We start from the raw sequence: 17,992 nt of genomic DNA, 5'->3' as shown, positions 1-17,992 counted from the left end.
GGTGCGTTTTAGATGTCGAAGCAATGTAGAGCAATAAAACAATCCCGTTAATACAAACAGCCTCAGCAAGCTCGGAAACGCACTCGTGCGTATGAAAAACGTCAGTGCCAGTTTCAATGGCCAATGCGTCTAATGCTGACGAGACGCTCAGAAGATTCAGTAAGCTTTTTTGCTCGATCACTCTCGCAAAGATCACATGACAGTCGGCGCGATCGGTGGAGGCTTGCGATCTTCATAGCGACACCTGCTGTTACTGGTGGAACCGTTTCATCACACCATGAATTTAACCCTTTCCCAAAAATCCGACATGATAGTGATCGCACAATTACGTAAGAAATTGGGCATCGTCGACGCATCTGCTGCGGGTAATCGATTTATCATTCCAGCCATTTGGAATACCACCAGGCATCTCGGTTCGTTTGTACTGAATTGGAACGGAACCTACCTGGCGGGCGAGTGGCGTTAAATTCCACACGATTCTCACGGTGATCGATTCGCGCACGATGTGATTATACATCACCCGGGCCTACTGCTTGCTGGCAGCTCATAACGAAACATGATCGCCGGCGGAAAACGACAAGTTGCCATGCTTAGGTAGGAAGATGACTAGATGGATGGCTGGCTTGATGGATGGATGGGTGGGCATTATCATTTTCAGTTCCTCGCCTAACACCTATCCACATGATACGGTCGCTTTTATCGAACAAAGCAATGTCGGAGAGCTAGAAGACGGGACCGCGCTTGGTGTAGTGTGTCATCAGCAACCTACCAAATAAAGCCAATGGGGTCAGTGTGGCGCTGGTACGTTCTTGCCACTCTCGCATTTCTGCTGAGCGTGTGCGTATGCCCCAATGGCATATCTTTCAGCACCTTGCACTGATCGGTGTTGGTTTTTTAGCTGATTCTGTTGTCTCTATCGAAAGTGTAACGAATCAAATGGTGTCGTCTGCCGCAGAACACCATCTATGGTAATGGTTGAAAAGTGGGTCTGAGTGGTGGTCTAATTGAGAGATGTAAAAGATATAACGGCAGTAGGATAGCATGGCATCGAATAGTTTATGTCGGCATCTAAACTGTGCGCCTCACCGCATCCCACACCAACTGAGACTTATCCAATGTCTACTCACACAGGTAGTGGTGGTGGTTCATTGAACTTTCCTTTGCATGCGAAAGTCCAAGTGACCCTAACCGACCGTCCAATGCTACTTGTGTCTAACCCAATCATAGAGTCGCTCGGTGCATAGTTTACCCGTACGTGTAGCATGAATCTCATTTTGGGTGGTCAACAAGTCGCCTTCTTCCAATCATCCGTGAACCCAACCGTATGATACCGTGTATATGAAAGTGTGTGTATGTGTGAGTGTGTGTGTGTGTGTGTGTGTGTGTGTGAGCCCGGTTATGGACCGAGATCACTTGTTTGGCAAGTTTCAGGCGCTGGTGAAAGCAAAAGGAGATGAATTGCGAAAAGTCGCAACGGTACGGCCAGAAAGCCTGCCAGCATAATGGGCGCTCGGCAGGATTGATATCTTTTTATTTTGGCAGCTTTCACTTTCCCCCAAAATAATTAAAAAAAGAGAACGCCAACAACGCGAGAAGTTAAATGGCGAGGTAGCATGCCGACACAGTCACACACACATGCGTGTGCTCCTTTTACGATCGAAATAAAATCGAATCTGAGGACCTACAACACAGAGGAAGGGCGAACAGGTTGAGTAGGCCGTCGATCGCTAGAACACGTTGCCACCTTTGGGTCACGACAGCCCTGCGAACGGTGGTACACTTGAAGGGGGCTTTTGTCTTGGAGCAACTTGGGGCTTGGGGTTTGCAAGTGACGCTGTGCTGTGTGACTTGGCACGGGGCAAAAGTTTGGGCGGAACGGTATGGTGAAGCCTGAACCGTAATGTGTGAAAGATAAACTTCGACCACGCCGTGACGTGATCGATATGCACGGGTAGGTAGACCGGGAGAGCATGGGTCCAGTTGACATTTGAAACCATTTCTGGAGCTGACGGTAAGGCAGTGAGACTCGATGTCTCGTGGGTAACGTGTATCGTATCGGTTTCACTAACTAGGGCTCGTCGGCTCGTTTTGAGTATACTGTATCATGCACACACATGGTTGAGAATAGTACAAAATCCCTAGTTTTTATGTTGTTTTAGACCTTCTGCGTACGGTCATTATTTCAATTCTTCATGAAACAATTGCTTGTAATTCTTTCGATGAACACGTAACGGTTGAAACAGCTTCTTGAACTGAATTGTTTGCTAGTGTTTGTGACTGCAGCGCGATTGATCGCTATAGACATTGCTGCACATTGTGTGAAACTGTACTAGACTTACAAACTAGGACATCCACCTACAATTCAAACGAGCATGCCAACAACGTACACATTCTCCCAGTAACGTTGTCTGCCATTTCAGCCTGTAGGTCCACCAGCTCCAACGACAGCAGCTTCGCATCAACATTGTTGGAAAGGCACCACCTCGGCGCTTGGATATTTTTCGGCCCGGTTCGTTGCCGCCCGCTTACGGTAAATGGTCAAAATCGCACCATTTAAGGTCAATATCGTACACTTGGCAAGATTGTTATCGTGTGGAGTGAAAAACGGTTATTGCACTGTTGGGTTGACTGTTAAAGCACCGACAAACCGACATGACACTGGCGTTACAAAAGTGTCCCACAGGAAAGTACTGTCATTTACCAGTGAGGCGAACACTTCGGTCAAAGTATGCTCTGTTCACTACTGCTTCGATGTAAACAACTTTTCTAAATACAAATTGCAAAGGAAGTGTGAGGCAAGATTTTGTGAGAATTATTGGACAAAACACCCAGGAAAATTATTTTATAAGTTTCCAAATCAATGCAAAAGATGTGAGAAGTACATAAAACAATACGCATTGGAATTTGCGAAGACAAACAAAAAGGGGATTTAGCAGTTCCTTCTCTGTGCCAGTGTAGTAAGCGAATCATTATAGAGATGGCGCTAGTGTTTAACGTATTTTCATTTGAAATAAGGAGACAACTTTTGAAGCTCATTTTGTTCGAAGTGTCACGTCGGTTTGTCGGTGGTTAAAGTTCATTCATCGATTGCTCGACCTTTTCCCGTTGGTATGGGGTTGAAGAGCGTCACCTTGAGATGATTATTATCGTTTTGCAGCTTACTGGCGCATTGAAATCTTTCGTTTGCCTTTCGGTTGAAGTACAGCGCCCTGTTGCTGTCAAGATTTTTATGCTTTTGATACCAAATGTGCATTGTTATGAGCAATGAAACATCTGGAAAAAAAACTTTAACGGCCAATTTAAACCAAAACTAACCGGGCTTTGGTTCAATCAAACACATCGTTGTTTAATGAAACAAACGTTGCCATGGAAATACTATACAAACGAACCAGCGAATAAAAACAACCACTTGCTCAGAATGCCATGCGCAGCAGTTTGACGTTTGGAGCCGCCCGAAAAATTTCCATCAGTTTGTCGTGGCTCGCAAGGAGCAGAGCATTCCGGTAGTGACGCGACGGTCCATTTGTTTGTGCGTACTGTTTCAACCTACCCGGCGAAGAAATACGGCGCAGTTTCTCTAGCACCGTGGCTCGCGCTGCCTGACTAAAAAAAAATGTGTGCTAGCAATAAAGGTGTCCGCTAAAAGTATCCTTCACGCGCTGGCAAGAAAGCAATCTCGACGACGACTGCCGTTAGCGAAGTCCTCCATCGAGCGCCCGACCCGCTCTTGCAGCGCGCAAAGATGATGTTCCAACGATGGCTCCGTGGCCTATATTTCGCCAAGGTAGGTGCGAAGAGCGGTCGGGCTGGCAGGAAGGGTTCGCTCCGTTTGCTCTGCCCGCTCGACCAGTAGCAATTGGCGCGGGTGAATGTCACGGTGAAAATGGCCGGAAACTTGGGTTTGACCCTCATTCAGGGCCAGGGCCCTGGCGTTGGCCGGCGCGTTTCGACCGCGCCAATCACTTCCTGTAGGCTCCAGGTTCGCTTTGCATATGCGACCTCGGGAATGGGAAAATTGTTTCTGTGTCGATAAATCCCGCTCGTCATCATTATCGAGTGTGTGTGTGTGTTTTTTTTTTGCGAACAAATGGCCAACACGATCAGGGTGATGAGGGCAGACAGGCTTTTAGAAGGAGGGTAGAAAAACTAAAAACAAAACCCACCGCCACTGCCTCGAAAGGGGATGCTAAGGCTGCGGTCATCAATCAATCGGCAGTTATCGATTGCAAATTTGTTCGTGCTTGGAGAAAGATTGGGAAGGAATGTGCAAACCGCGTGGAAGGCGGGAGATAGACGATGGAGGAACGGGCCAATAGAACGCCATGGACTGCTGAACGTCAACAAACATTGTTGCTAGCGGTTACCATTTACTGTTTTGTTCCTTGGATGCATCCCCCTCGGTCGGGATGTGGGTGTTACTCCATCTCCGGGAGGAGGTAGCTTTTAATGACCCATTCCAATGCGTTCGTGGCATCACGAGTGTATGTGTGTGTGTTTCTTTGAGTGTGTATGGATCTAAAAATAAAGGATCGATCCGAGCCTCTTGGACACAAAGGGTCGCACCGTGGGTGTGGTTGATGAATTTATGAACTGTTCCGGTTTAGTATGTTTTGTTTCTGTTGTAAATCAATAGAAGGTGTAGAGAGCGACAGGAAGATTGCAAAGAGAGGGAGAGAGAGCGCGTGTACGGTAGAATGGATTAGAAAGATATAAATGAATCCTTGCGGACAGTGATGAGCAGCCGCATCGGAAAACTGTTTTACCCTGACAGCTAACGTAATTTATCGTCCAGTTGCATAATTGATGGGTAAACTTCTATTACCGATAGAAGGCTTCGGTTGAAACGCTCAGGCGTCGTATAAATGTGCAATTGCGTCGGAGTGTTTGGTTTAAGCATAATTTATCAAGTCACTGATCATTTGAGTGGAGGCAAAAATCTTTCCGTTACAATTATTAATAGCTTGTTTCAGAACGTTTGATGTTGGTTTGCTATGCTGCAACACATATCCACCCTGCGTAGGGATAGGGTTGATTTTTCTCTTCTATTTTACATCTGCCTTGAGCGATGAGTTGCTGCCACTAAAGCTGCAACAGTCTCGCGCGTAAATCAAACCGACTGTGATGGCTAATCGATGTACCTAATGCCAATCAATTATGCATTTTCTACGGTTCCGGTCGCGGATTATTCATAAGGCACACGGTTCGCTCGCATCAACACCATTCCGCGTTGCAATGAATGTGTAATTTCACTTCACTCTACACAGCGCCGGGCTGATCAATGTCGACTGCCACATGGTGAAAGCCTTCTCCTTCCCTGACTGATGTTAATTTCGTTTCATCGGAGGCGTCGTTTGAACGGTCGCTCTTTGGGCATACAGTGGTGGAGCTATGGGACTTGGGTCGTACCTGTACCTGCTGCTGCGAACGTTGATAGAAGCGTGCATCAGCTGGAAAGCTATCGGGATCCAGACTTGTTTGTAGTTGACATTGCCGCCGGCTTTGTGCAGTGTCGAGCATCCCGGTATCCTTGAAACATACCACGGAACATGAAAGCCCGTGTAGTTGGCGCTCGTGGAAGGGCGGCGGTACGATCATTACCTACGGCCAGTCACTGTGGAGCTGTCATCCGCATCGGTTTTTAGCTATCTTTCTAATGGCGTTTCATTTGTTTCTGCTTCTTTTCGCAGGTAAGCACAGAGTGTTGCGCACTGTCGTGGATATTTGTACGTTCCACTGGAACCAGTGGACGATTGAGAGTAAGTAAATAAATCACACACTCTGACCTCGCCGACGTGATCTCCAGACTCCCGTGTATGTGCGCGTGTGTGAGTGTGTTTTTACAGTCAAAACGAAAGTTTTGTGTGCGAAAGAGCCTTTCCGGGAGAAAATTATGTGGATCTTGTGACAGAGTGGGCAATGTGTACAAAGTCAAGTGCAGCTCTTTTACAAAGATAAACGTAAAATTGACTTAAACTTGCACCGAATATCATGCCAAGCAGGTGATTGCATAGTGGGAATCGGTGTATAGGCAAGCTGTACGAAATGAACGGTGAAAGTAATGAAATGATTGGCTTTTGTTGTGTTTAAGGGTTGCAATTATGGGCTGCGTGCATTGTTGCAAATAGCAATTATTTTATGCGCAACAGCATATCAATTCGACGATACGGTGCGTGGTAGCTGGTGAAACCGATCGTAGATCGGAACCCATCGGTGCGTTTGTTTGTGGGTGTGTTTTTATTTGCATTCTTATGCATGTCTGTTGTTTCAATGCACCAACCCCCCTCCCCAACACACCATTGGCAATTGATTATGCGATCGATTTTCGTTTTCAAAAATGCTATTTAGTGTCTTGCTTTTGGAGAGAAGATGAAATCAATCATCTATGTACACGATGCTGAAAATCAGTCACTATTTCTGAAGCCACAAAGAGCTCTGATAGGCCCGGGTTGAAAATGGTTGTTACGTGAATTATCGTTCAATTTTCAAGAAGTGCGCACAGCAGCTCCTCTATTGTCCCGCAATCCTAAATTTAATTAAAAATATTTCACTAAAATTAGCAAACCAATCACCATTAACAACAACCGCTCGAGCTCTGCAACAACCGTTAGAGCCCCCCATATCGTTAGCAAAGCGCCAGAAATTCGTAAAATACAGCCCAAACACCATTTCCAAACTGCACCACTGCTGTACGCACCGTACTTTTGCAACCTCTACGCGCAGGTGAACCAATAGAACTCATTGGAACGAACCAGTTGTGGTCCACCACCACTCATCTAGTACGGCCAGTTTTAAAGGCTCCGCTCGAAACGCCCGCACGAAACGTGTTGACCGCGAAAGCCACAATTTCATTTCTTTCTAATTAGATTACGCTAGCGCAATTGGCTGAGGATCGCAAATTCCCCAGGCCCGCCAACGCTGGTTGCCCATTCCTCCACCACCCCTGCCGAGCATGGCGCTGGATAGGCACGCGAGAGTGGGAGTAACTTGGAGCGATTTGATTTTTTTTCTGCTGTTGGTCTGCCTTTGTGCCATTTCGGCTATGCTACAATGTTTGGCTCGGGCTCATCCACCCGAAACCAGGTTAACAGCGCAGGTTTCGGCTAGCAGGTGTCGCTGGTTCGCTGGTCCGGGCCGCGCGTCGTGTTGCAGCAGCTAATTCGATTTGCAAAGCTATCAGACGCTTCGATCGCGATCGCAGTTTTCTGTTCGACGCCGTGCGGAGCTGTGGAGCTTGATCTTGATGGCCCAGAACCCCACACGGAGGAGTCGGTGACAGAGCGATTAAATAATGCTGGCCAATTTTTGGTGCCTTTCCTTCGCACGTGGGAGCATGGGAGCGAACGAAAAGGGTCTCGACTTGCGGACGATCCGTAGCGAAGCGGGTTATGCGCAAGATTAGCCCCGCGGCACGTGTGAGATGGGTATAATGATGAGCATGGGTCTGAGCGTGTGGTTGCACAATTAACCTACCTATGCCAGCGTGCGGGTACGAAGGATGAGCTTCACATGGTAGTTACGCGCGGCCCGAAGGTTTGGCGGTGCGCAGATGGAGCCCATCTTGAGTTGCTTTGGATGATCGTCGGCAAGTGCGGTTGGCCAAGGCGTACCGCAGGAGGCAGAGGCTGGCAAACGAAATGACGTCTCGTTGCACGTATTCACATCAGCTCGGTGTAATTGAATAATGTTCGGCGGCGTTTTAATTGCCCCCTCTTGTAAGCTGTGCCGACGAGCGAGAGAGAAAGAGGGCTCACCATATTGAGGCTAAATTAGTTAATCGTCCATGCGTAAGGTTATTCGATCGATTTTAATATTTCTTACTGCAACAAACCATTAACAAGCCTGCTTTCGGCACCACCGGTAATGCGATCGCACCGATCGTTGTGTTTATTAATTGTACATAATGGTGACCTGCACAAACGAGGCGCCAAACGAGGAGGAGAAAACTGACACCCAAGTCTGCCGAGAGGTTCGTAGGCTCGAATCACACAATGTCACTTAGCCCAACACAGCAGTAGCAATGGCAGCCTAATATGGTGCCCCCTTTCACCGATTGCATCATTTGTGTTGGCTAGCCAGTGGATTCCATCGCCCAAAAAAAAAAAAGCAAGTGGAGAAAAAATAACATGAAAAATGCATCGAAACATTTCTATCGCCGATCATCACGCTATGGTTTATGGTTGTTTGGCTCTGCAGGAGGGGCTCCACCCTGTGCCACCTGCAGCGCGGAGAAGGGCTACTGTCCGACGGTACCGAAACAACGGGCGGGAACTAATTAATTTTCGTCTACCGGTCTGTCGGTTTCGGTGGTCGGGAAGGGAAGGATTGTCATCACAAATTACGACAGATAGCCTGACGCCGGATTTTCCTCTATCTACGCATGCGTGTGTGTTTATGTATGTGTGTGTGTGCGAGTGTATATCCATATTCATTCAACTCGTTTTAAAGTTGTTTCATCAAACGGGCGGCCTTCGAAGCTGCCCTAAGGGAGTGGATACGATTTCAACTGCTGCCAAACTGATCGATCAGTTTTCATTAAACCCGATACCCGATTGGGGTGCGCCGGCGAAGGAGGGCCGGGATTCCGGAGGCTCGTTACGTTTTCGTCCGGGTCGACGGGTGTGCGATTTGAAACTGTTTCGTATAATTATGTCCAACGGGTGGCATTAAGTAAGCGCGTGAGATTTGAAGCGTTTGTGTGTTGCACCGTCAGTGGCCTTGCGTTATGCTGCAACCGGTTTCACCGCCCGGTTGCAGCTCAACTCTCTGCAGCTTCCTTCCGGTTATGGGGTGCTGACAAATTTGACAGTCTTTAGCATTTCTCAACCCGAGGCCACCCCCCTCTCCATCCGCTCCTAATGCATCTCGGCTCGATGCTCTAATTTAAGCAAGTGCACGATCACACCCGGTTTTCCCATCGCACCGACGGTGCTATCTTTGTAAATTTAATTAATAAAAACTCCACTCGAACGCCTGGTGGAGGAGTGGGATTGTAAATGTTATGCCTACGATCCACAGGCCGGGATCCACAGGCAAGCACGGAGCTTTCCATTTCGGTGCTAGTGGCTGTAGGTAAATTGCTCGACACCGTGCCGCGACTATCGGGACGAGAGATAGTAATCAACGAATTTTACATTTATTGCTATTTAATTGCAATCGAAAGCGCTGGCCAGTGTGGCTAATAGTGTCCGGGGACGACGGCAGCAGCTACTTTCCTGTGCGATCGTGTACTTTAAAGACACCCGTGCACGGCCAGCGTGTTTGGCCAGTTGCCTAGATGAAAGTACTTGATTGCGTTCGGCTGGCGCGTTGGTGCGTCGTGATGAGTGATGGCGATGAGCGTTTAGTATATTCATTTGCCCATTTGCGTTGCTCGTAACGTGGGCTGTTGCTGGGTTGTTGTGAGGCACAGATTTGGATTTGCGTTTGTTAGTAAGCCGATAAAGTCAAACGATCGCTTTGGAGCGCTGGATGCGTTGATTTGGCGCAGCTCGATTTGGCTAATTGACCAATTGATGAGTGGAAGCCTTGCTGGACAACCGACGTGAGAGATGTAAAAATCTCTCACCGCCCCCCTCCCACCTTACACCATCGTTTGGACTGAGCTAAACGGTTTGATTCTCATTGACCTGAATCGGAGAAGCAATCTTGACGAATTTGACACGATCGAGCGTTCGGAGTCGGGGTCTAAACATTATTCAATTACAGCATCATTTACCACTAGAACGTTGCTGAAGAGCCTCATTATGGGGTGAAAACGCAACTATTGGGAAACAATGTTAGCTTTCATAAAATGAATGCTTTTGACATTGGGTAAAGCGGCGAGCATTAGGTTTTAATTGCAACATTTGGTGTAAATTAACATTAAAAATGTTTGATGTGCTTATATCCCTCAAGTATGGATGGATAAGATGACAAAATATGTATTTTTTTAAAACCTCGTTGCTACAGCTAGACATAATTGAAGATTTTTACATCAAATTGGTATTATTGAATGGAGTTCGAACACCTTCAACAAGATACCATTTATTTAACACATATCCCCTTTTACTCCTCTATTATGCCACAGGACTGGCAGCGGAAAAGGTAAAAGTAATTTAAACACCTAGCCACGCATGCACACTCTTTACCCTTTCAAACAACTGTGTGCAAAAGCATGGAATTTGCCTTTTTTTGCAAACATCTAACCACCGTCAAATTATGTCATCCCGTACCGTTGCTACCGCCGCAAGTGTGTGTTAGAAAGTCGTCCGTTTCGGAACAAGCTGTGCCTGGCGAAGCAACGCAATCAATCGGGGACACACGCACGCGCAGTGGGTGGGTAATGTACGCGTGCAGGCTTGAAATGTCCCACAAACGAGGCAACCTCCCTTCCCCACCCTTTCATAAAAATTATCTTCCCAAAACAATAGCGTACTGAGTGCGGGTGAACGAACGCTCGCGGTAACTTTTGGCGCACTCTGCGCCGTTTGACAAGCTGCCAGTGTTCCGCTCAAGGTTGCTTTGCTCCTCCCGGGGAAGATGAGCCGCTTGACACATTAATTGGCAACCACACCTGGTGGCGCAGTTTTGCGGATGGTAAAAAAATTGACATCATTCATCGCCTGTCAACAGCGTGAAAGGTTAGCGTTTGTTAGGAGCGAACAGCAAAGGGGGTACTCCTGTCTCTCAAGAAGGAGGCACAATGGCGAAAGTTGGATGATGTAAAGTACTGGCTGGGTTCCGTTTTGAGCCATTCGGTCATCGAATGGCGTTGTTCATATGTTGTCCCTTACCAGGCCAGCGATATTCGGACATTGAGGCTAATCCGAGTGTCGTTATGGCTTGCCCGAGCAATCGTGTTTTACGCGTACCCGTCAAAGCATGGGTGTCAATGTTTGACGGTTGATAAAGGGGAACCCCGGGACTTTGCATAATCAAAAACATAACAAAAGTGCATCCGGACAAGGTGTGTCTGCTCACTGGCATGCGGTCCTTTGTTGACTTCGTCGCGCTGGAAAAGAAAACGAAGATAAACATTAACAAATCACCAAACCATAAAAACGACAAATAATTAGCTTGTTTGCCGAAACCACCGAAAGTGTGACAAAGCGCGTACTTCCGCTCGAGATGGGGGAGAGGCGCGGTGCGTAGTACGCTCGGAAGTAGCACCTCCAAGCAAGCAGGCGAGTGTCCGAAACTGGCAATTTATAGTAATCATGCTTCATCGATTACTGGCGCTTCAAATTGACCGTTTAGCTGAGCACGACAGACTAATCGAACGACACGAAACTGCTCGCAGACGTACCCGCGGACCGGCAAATTATAACGATTGCCTGTGATCATTCGATAATGGAGTGTGCCGTAAGAAAACAAGAAAAATGAAACGATCGGGACAGTCTTCAATCTGGAGAAATTCCAGTGGCTTGAAGGCGCATGAGGCTGTCTCGTTTGTGGGTGTTGGTTTGAGAAAGCACGGTAAAATCGGACCCCCCCGTTATCGCCCGTCGGAATACCGGCCTGGCCGGCCACTGAGCCTGATCGGTGTCTTAATCGTTCGACTGTTAGATAATGTGGCTGCTGCTGTATTATCACGCGCGCGCGCAAGTTAAACCGTTGCATAAAGCGTTTTAATACGAAATAATAGTGACAAAGAGAACGTAAATACGGCCGCAGTTTTTTGGCCAGCAACTACACCAAAAATAACATTACAATACTCTCGAACACGCTCTAGAAAGCGATTGAGACACGAATCGATTCAGGTGGCCATATTAATTATATGCTGCGGACGTTCTTAAATCACCAAGCTGGTTGGGGGGAGAGATTCGGGCGCGTAAATATGTTCGCCCATTTACTCAACAGATCATTTTATTGCCTTTTGCCGGTTAGCCTCCTCACGGTTTTTTTTTATAGTTTTAGCTTTACCCAGCGCACAACCGGGCTAAAAGCAAATCGCGAAAAACCGTGATCGCGCCCATTTATCGAAACGTGATCGATCTTTCGTTTCCCGGCTTGAGGTACGAGATTCGTTGCAATTTTGCAGTTCCGCTCAGTTCCTAGGGGGTGGAAGAGGGGCATCATGTACACGTCTCCTGGTGTACCGTGTGCTTAGATCGCGTTTTGTTTCTGTTTGTTTTCCTCCTCGTCTGCCCAACCAACAAGCGGGCCGAACCGTGTTAGTTTTGTAAATTTGCGCGATCCGAGTTCCCTTGGTCCGCCGTCCATTTCCGCTTTCAATTTTTGCGTGACGCTGGGGCACGCAGAGGCAAACGCCCTGCAACGTCGCTGCTCTCTTTCCCTTCCGCGACTGTGTGTCGCTTAATGTCGACCATGCGTCTCGTCATGGTTCGAATGGTTCGGGTTTGCCGTGGCTTTCGGACACGAATGCCATCGACCATCGACCGCAATTTCCTGCTGTGCGTGCCAGCAGCGGGCCAGTGACGGTTCGAATTTGATCCGGAGCTAAAGCTGACCACCGATCATCCGGCCGGTAGAATAACCGACCGGTGGCTGCTCCAGAAGATGATGCTTTCGGTAAAAGCGGTGCTGTTGCGTAACGGCAATATTCCCGCCCTGCTTCCACATCCCACCGATCGGCTCGGTTGCGTCAATGTGCCCACATGGAGGGCTTGCGAGGGATTTGGGCTTGCGTGTCAATTTGAGGGGGGGGGCTTTATGTGACCTGTGCCTTATAAATCTGGCCTTTTCGGATGGTGTAATTGTGCGCAGTACAAGATCTTTACAGGGCGAGGGTGAGGGTGAGTAGCTAAAAGGTTAAAAGAAAATTCCGCCAGCAAGGTGAAAGTAAAGACGATCATGCGCTTAAGCGAAGGGTAAGTGGTCGGCTTTGGGGCAGGTCGATCGAATCGATTTCGTTTGTTTTGCTAACCGACCGGTCCTTGAATGTCTTCTTGGCCGAGAGTAGGGTGAGCAAACTGGTTGAAATGAGTTTTTGTAGTTGAAACTGAAGTGAAAAAAAGAAGCTGAAAATACAAATGCAGTAGCACGACAATTCAACATCGAATAAATAAACACTTCTTTCCAGAGTTGTGGAGAGGTTTAATTTCGACACAGCTTTATGTGGACAACGTTGAAGCAGAGTTACCTTGGACGTTATTGAAGTGATTTAATAATGGTTTAGATGCTGCAGGCTTTTTATCCATCATCCAATGCAGTATAAATCATTCAAGATATGCTGTAGATGCATTAAAAGGCATGTTTTCATAAAGCGATCAAGCCTATGTCAGTTGCTGACAGTATAGAGTCCAACAGTGTTTCCCAAACCTTATTCAACCATCAATCAGTTTGGCTGTTGGCTGAACTGTTCGTAAAAACACACACTCAGTCGCAGTAGGGCTCGTTCTTGTTCAGGCCATTGAGATGTAAACTTTAGAAGTGATCGATTTAATTGTCTAGACATCGAACTCGTGCTATAATTACACTGCTTACCATAGAGATACAGTTTGAATGAGTGTAAATGTCCAGCATACCAGATGTAAGGCAGCACACCATGCGCGTAGGTAGTCCCGAGCAATGGCGTGAGATTCAGCAAAAAGGGGCATTATACCACGTTCCAAACAGTACCACAACACTGCAAAGCACGTGATCAAAAACACATTTGGAAATCTTACTTGCGCACTTCACACTTCATCATAAGACATGTTTGCAATTTCTTCGCTTTCTGCATCGGCACGGCAGATACGGTTTCTTGTCACCCAGCGGTTCCTCCTAATGGCGAACAATTACGGAATACCGCACATCTTCACCGGCACTGTACACGGTGTACTGCGGCGGCAGCATGCGGCACGGATTTATCTTCTGTACGTGGCTTGCAAACAGTTACCATCGAAAAGTACCATCGATTTGAATCGAAAGCACATACACACCGGTCGTGGATTGTTTTCACTTTCATTCGACCACGATGTGAGCACACAGTGCGCGGTGGTAGGTCGAGTACTGCCGGGTTCGTCGCTTGCCATTTCGTACAACGCTTCACAGCGGAAGAAAGTGATTTCTGGCCAATGAGGGCCAGCCGTTCAGAAAAGCTTGCCTATGCACGAGTACGATAAGGCTGGCTTAGTGCGCCATGTGCGGCACTAACCATATTATCGTTGTCTTGAGCTTCCAAAACGGGGATGATTGAGTGTGGCGTTAGGATAGGAAAGATTGCAATTATGACGATCGGGTTTTCTTTGTATGCTAGCTGTTCATTCCATATCAACAAGAGAACTCCGCAAAAGAGAAAGAGAGTGACAGGAGCTGTACAGTTTTATCTCATCGTGCAGTTTAAGGATTGTTGCGTAAGCTTCAGTACGATATTGGGTGAATAGCGCATTTCACCAGGTTCGCTGTGCCGTATCGATCGTTGATCGGTTTGAGACAGTCCAACACACATACACACTCATCAATGCCTCTGTTGCTTGATTTGGTGTAGCACTGACCGGGTCGCCGGGTTATTGGGATGGAAAGTCGAGCGGCATTCAGTTTTACAGCGAGCTAACAAGCTTGTTGGGAACACTCATGCTGCTGGCAGTAAAGTCTCTTGAGATTTGCAAACCTTCACGTGATGCGAAGTGTTGCGGCGTAGATCGACGGCATCGATAGGCGATGGCAAATTATTGCATATGGTCAGCAACCGGGAACTGGACGGGTTCCGCTGTGCCGTTTCGTTGCGATGACTTTGAGCGCTTTATGCTATCAAACAAATCTCCAAAAACGAAGGCGATGGCATTATCCCCGAAGTTGATTGCGAACAGTTTGTCTTCTGACAGCATGGGCTTGACACAGCCTGTTGAATAATCGAAGTTTGATGATTTTCCTTTCACACTCGTCCGCCCTTCTGTTCTCATTTTGGCGGGGCAGCATGCGCGATGCGATCAGAAAAAATGCTTCTCATGTGGGAATAAATCATGTTTCCGTTTTACTTTAATGGATCGCGGTCCGTCCCTTGCCGCCACCGCCGCCGCCACCTAATTTATGCAAAAAATTGCAAACTGCCCCACAACTTTCACTCGCGGCGACCCTCCGGGACCTGCTCAAAAGCCCTCAAACGCGGTGTGCCCATTTTCCTTTCAACGGTCGGTAAAAATCGTACCGACTGGCGCTCCCTTTTTTCCCCGCTCGGCACTTGGCGCAACATTACGGCGGGGATTGTGGGCACGACCTGCTGGGGGTCGGCGACGGGTGTTCGCGATGGTTCTGCTTATGGTCATGCAATATTTTATCTACTTGCTCCCGCGGCTCAATATAGATCACCCCGGGACGCTTCCGCAGAGGAGACAGTGCAGCTGTGCCGGGAGATTGCGTGGAAATGGAGATTAAGGGACCATTCATCTCCTCCCAACCCATTGCATGTGCATTGCAACGCAATCGACATCATTACGGTGCGTTACATAAAGGCGCTTAGACGCACTGCGTGGAGTTCCGATGCGTGGGCTGTGCAAGGAGGTGTAGTGACGAGATGGACACCCGCACAACCCACGCAGCAATAAATGTGTAGCTCTTCGGCAGCATTAAGCACTCTCCATGCTCGTTTGGTGAGCATTTTGAGTGGAGACGCGAGAAGAAAAAAAAAGCTCGCTGAAGCCTTCCGCACTCTTTGCCTGCGCCTTCCACCGACGTTGTTTTTGCTGGAAAGAATCATTCCAAAAAAGAAACCGTTCATCTGGTGCCGTGCCATTGTGTAAGGTGACCCATGAAGAAAGTACCCCAAGCCGTACTTCACACGGCGGCCGGCGGTATCGTCCTCGCACTCTCTCTACTGTGCAGCATAAACGTGTATCGTGATCGTTTTACTCGCAGCCGGCATCGCAGACGCAGTTCGTAGGGCGGCCGGTGAGCGGTACAAGATCGTTGCGGCCACTCCTGGCGATTAAAAGTTCAATGTCTTTCTTTTGATTTTTTGAGCTGCACGGCCCAACCATAGCGAGTCGGATAAAGCGGTTTATTTTCGGCCGACCCAGCAACGGAGCAGCCCGAAGAATGTGAAGAAGTCAGCTTGTTTTGGTTGATGCGTGGACCCGAGCTAGATCATCTCGCCGCCGAGCTTTGAAGACTTTTGGAGCCGAAAAGTAATGTCGTTTTGGTTTTTCTTTTTTTCCCCTTCCACTTGCAGATGCGAAAATTGCGTGAGACAGAACATGTAGCGGAACTATCAGCAAAAGCAACAGCAATAACAGCATCCAATCCGTCACCGACGATTACGAACAGCTGGACACGAAGGAATCCTGGAGCTGACTATTGTCACCACGACAACCACGACGACCGCCGTCCGGCAGCGGAAGAAGCGTCGACACACGACGGCAGCTGCCGAACGACGCGGAACACAAGTGAAACACAGGCTAATAATCTAGACCTAGCGATAGAAACGACGACGTGCGGCAACGATGAGGTTGAACGGCCGACGCTGGTAAGGATCCGTGGAGGATGCGTCGATCTGTTGCCAAAACGCAGGGATTACCATGAGTTTGTTTCAATTTTGTGTTGTTTTTTCCAACCTAGCCGCACAATTATGTAAACGAACCAAGGAAGCTCACAGCAACGAAAGTAGGGGTGCCAGTAGCGTAGTACTAGAGTCTAAGATCACGCCGCCTCCTATCTTGCGACGGGAGCAATAACACATCAGCACAGCAATCGATCGTCTCAGTCGAGTGCCAGCAGGCGTCTCTCGGTTCCGATACGGACTCGGCCCTCTCCTCGATGAGTCCGCAGCCGAACAGCTTCCCCGGCCACTCGCCGGACGACGATCCGTGGAGTGGACGGTCCGCGGCGTTGATAGCTCGCGACGATGGTAAGCTGGCGCGGATCAAGCTGAGCTGGATGAGATGCAGCAACGGTACGATATCCTCAACCGGGACTACTACGGGCGACTTGCCAAGGAACAGATCGACCAGCTGGAGCAGGAGCTGGTGAAGGTGAGGCAGTGCAGAGTGTGAAACTCGCAAACTGCTGACAGAAACTAACTCCACGCTGCTTCTCCTTTCAGGCAACACAAGCTTCGCGCGAACAGAGCAAACTGAACGAACGGATTGCATACCTCGTTAAGGTGGGTTTTGTGTAATATTAAAGTATATTAAATCATAAATTATCACAAATTTAAGATCTCCAAGTAAGTTGATGTTGCTAACGTTTTTTTTTTCAAATGTGAAGCGTTTCTCGCGGCAGCAGCTGTATTCGTAGCAGTTTGCATTAGGAAAAACTGCTCTATTCGTCTTGCATTTTAAGCAAGTCTTGCATTTTACCATCGTTCTATGTGCATTTATTTACCAAAAGACAATTTAACATACGATTGTTCATTTTTGTGTTATCGTTTCTTCTTTCAGCGCGAGGAGACCTGCTAAAGGAAAGTCACGAGCTGCGCGAGCAGAACGAACTGCTCGAGTTTCGAATCATCGAGCTCGAGGAAAGCCACGACAAGGTAAGCTCACGTATAGATGGCGCTAGTAGCGATGGCGTCCCCCCACCGCCCACCCGCCCAACCGACAATTTCCAAATTTTCCGACGTCGGTGTACGTCGTGTGAACGTTCACCCGACGTCGGGGGGTGCTCGTGTCGTCATTTACTACACGCAAGCGATTTTTTAAACGAAAAACACGATAATTTTGAGATATACGACATCGAAAACATTTGAAACAGTCGGCGGTTGGGTACGTGCTCGTTGTGGGTCTTTATATGTTTAGTGCTTCTTTTCAAAAGCAAATGTTTAGTTTGAAATTTGGTTTGTTGAAGTGTTTTAAAATATATTTTTAATTTAAAGATCTATTGATAAACCACAAATTCTATTTGATAACAATGGAATGTCAATTTATGTGAAATGTTGCACTCATAATTGTGCATTACTTCACATACCAACAACTCAACTGTCCCCTTCAGGCATAATCAGGCAAATTAATCATTCACTAACCCCGCAAGACTGGCTGCAGAATTTCGGCTTGCTCTCACCCCATCGTTGGTCACCGTGCATGCTAATTTACGAGATATTCCCAGGGCATTGCAATCGGCATCGATCCCGGTACAA

At 47.8% G+C, this 17,992-nt stretch overlaps 1 protein-coding gene and 1 long non-coding RNA gene across 4 annotated transcripts in view; both read left to right on the top strand.

Annotated features, from left to right (window-relative positions):
• LOC121591088 (protein lava lamp-like) overlaps window positions 1-17,992 on the top strand; it is a 126,844-nt gene that overhangs the window by 60,700 nt on the left and 48,152 nt on the right. The gene's annotated exons all lie outside the window — the stretch shown is intronic.
• Window positions 16,843-17,398, top strand: LOC121591089. The gene is made up of 3 exons (XR_006004514.1): window positions 16,843-16,889; window positions 16,961-17,020; window positions 17,298-17,398. It is a non-coding gene; the product is annotated as an uncharacterized LOC121591089 (long non-coding RNA).

The sequence above is a fragment of the Anopheles merus genome, chromosome 2R, assembly GCF_017562075.2.
Source record: "Anopheles merus strain MAF chromosome 2R, AmerM5.1, whole genome shotgun sequence".
NCBI classification, from domain to species: Eukaryota; Metazoa; Arthropoda; class Insecta; order Diptera; family Culicidae; genus Anopheles; species Anopheles merus.
Note: the sequence above shows the minus strand (reverse complement) of the source record. Positions and strands in the feature narration are given on the sequence as shown.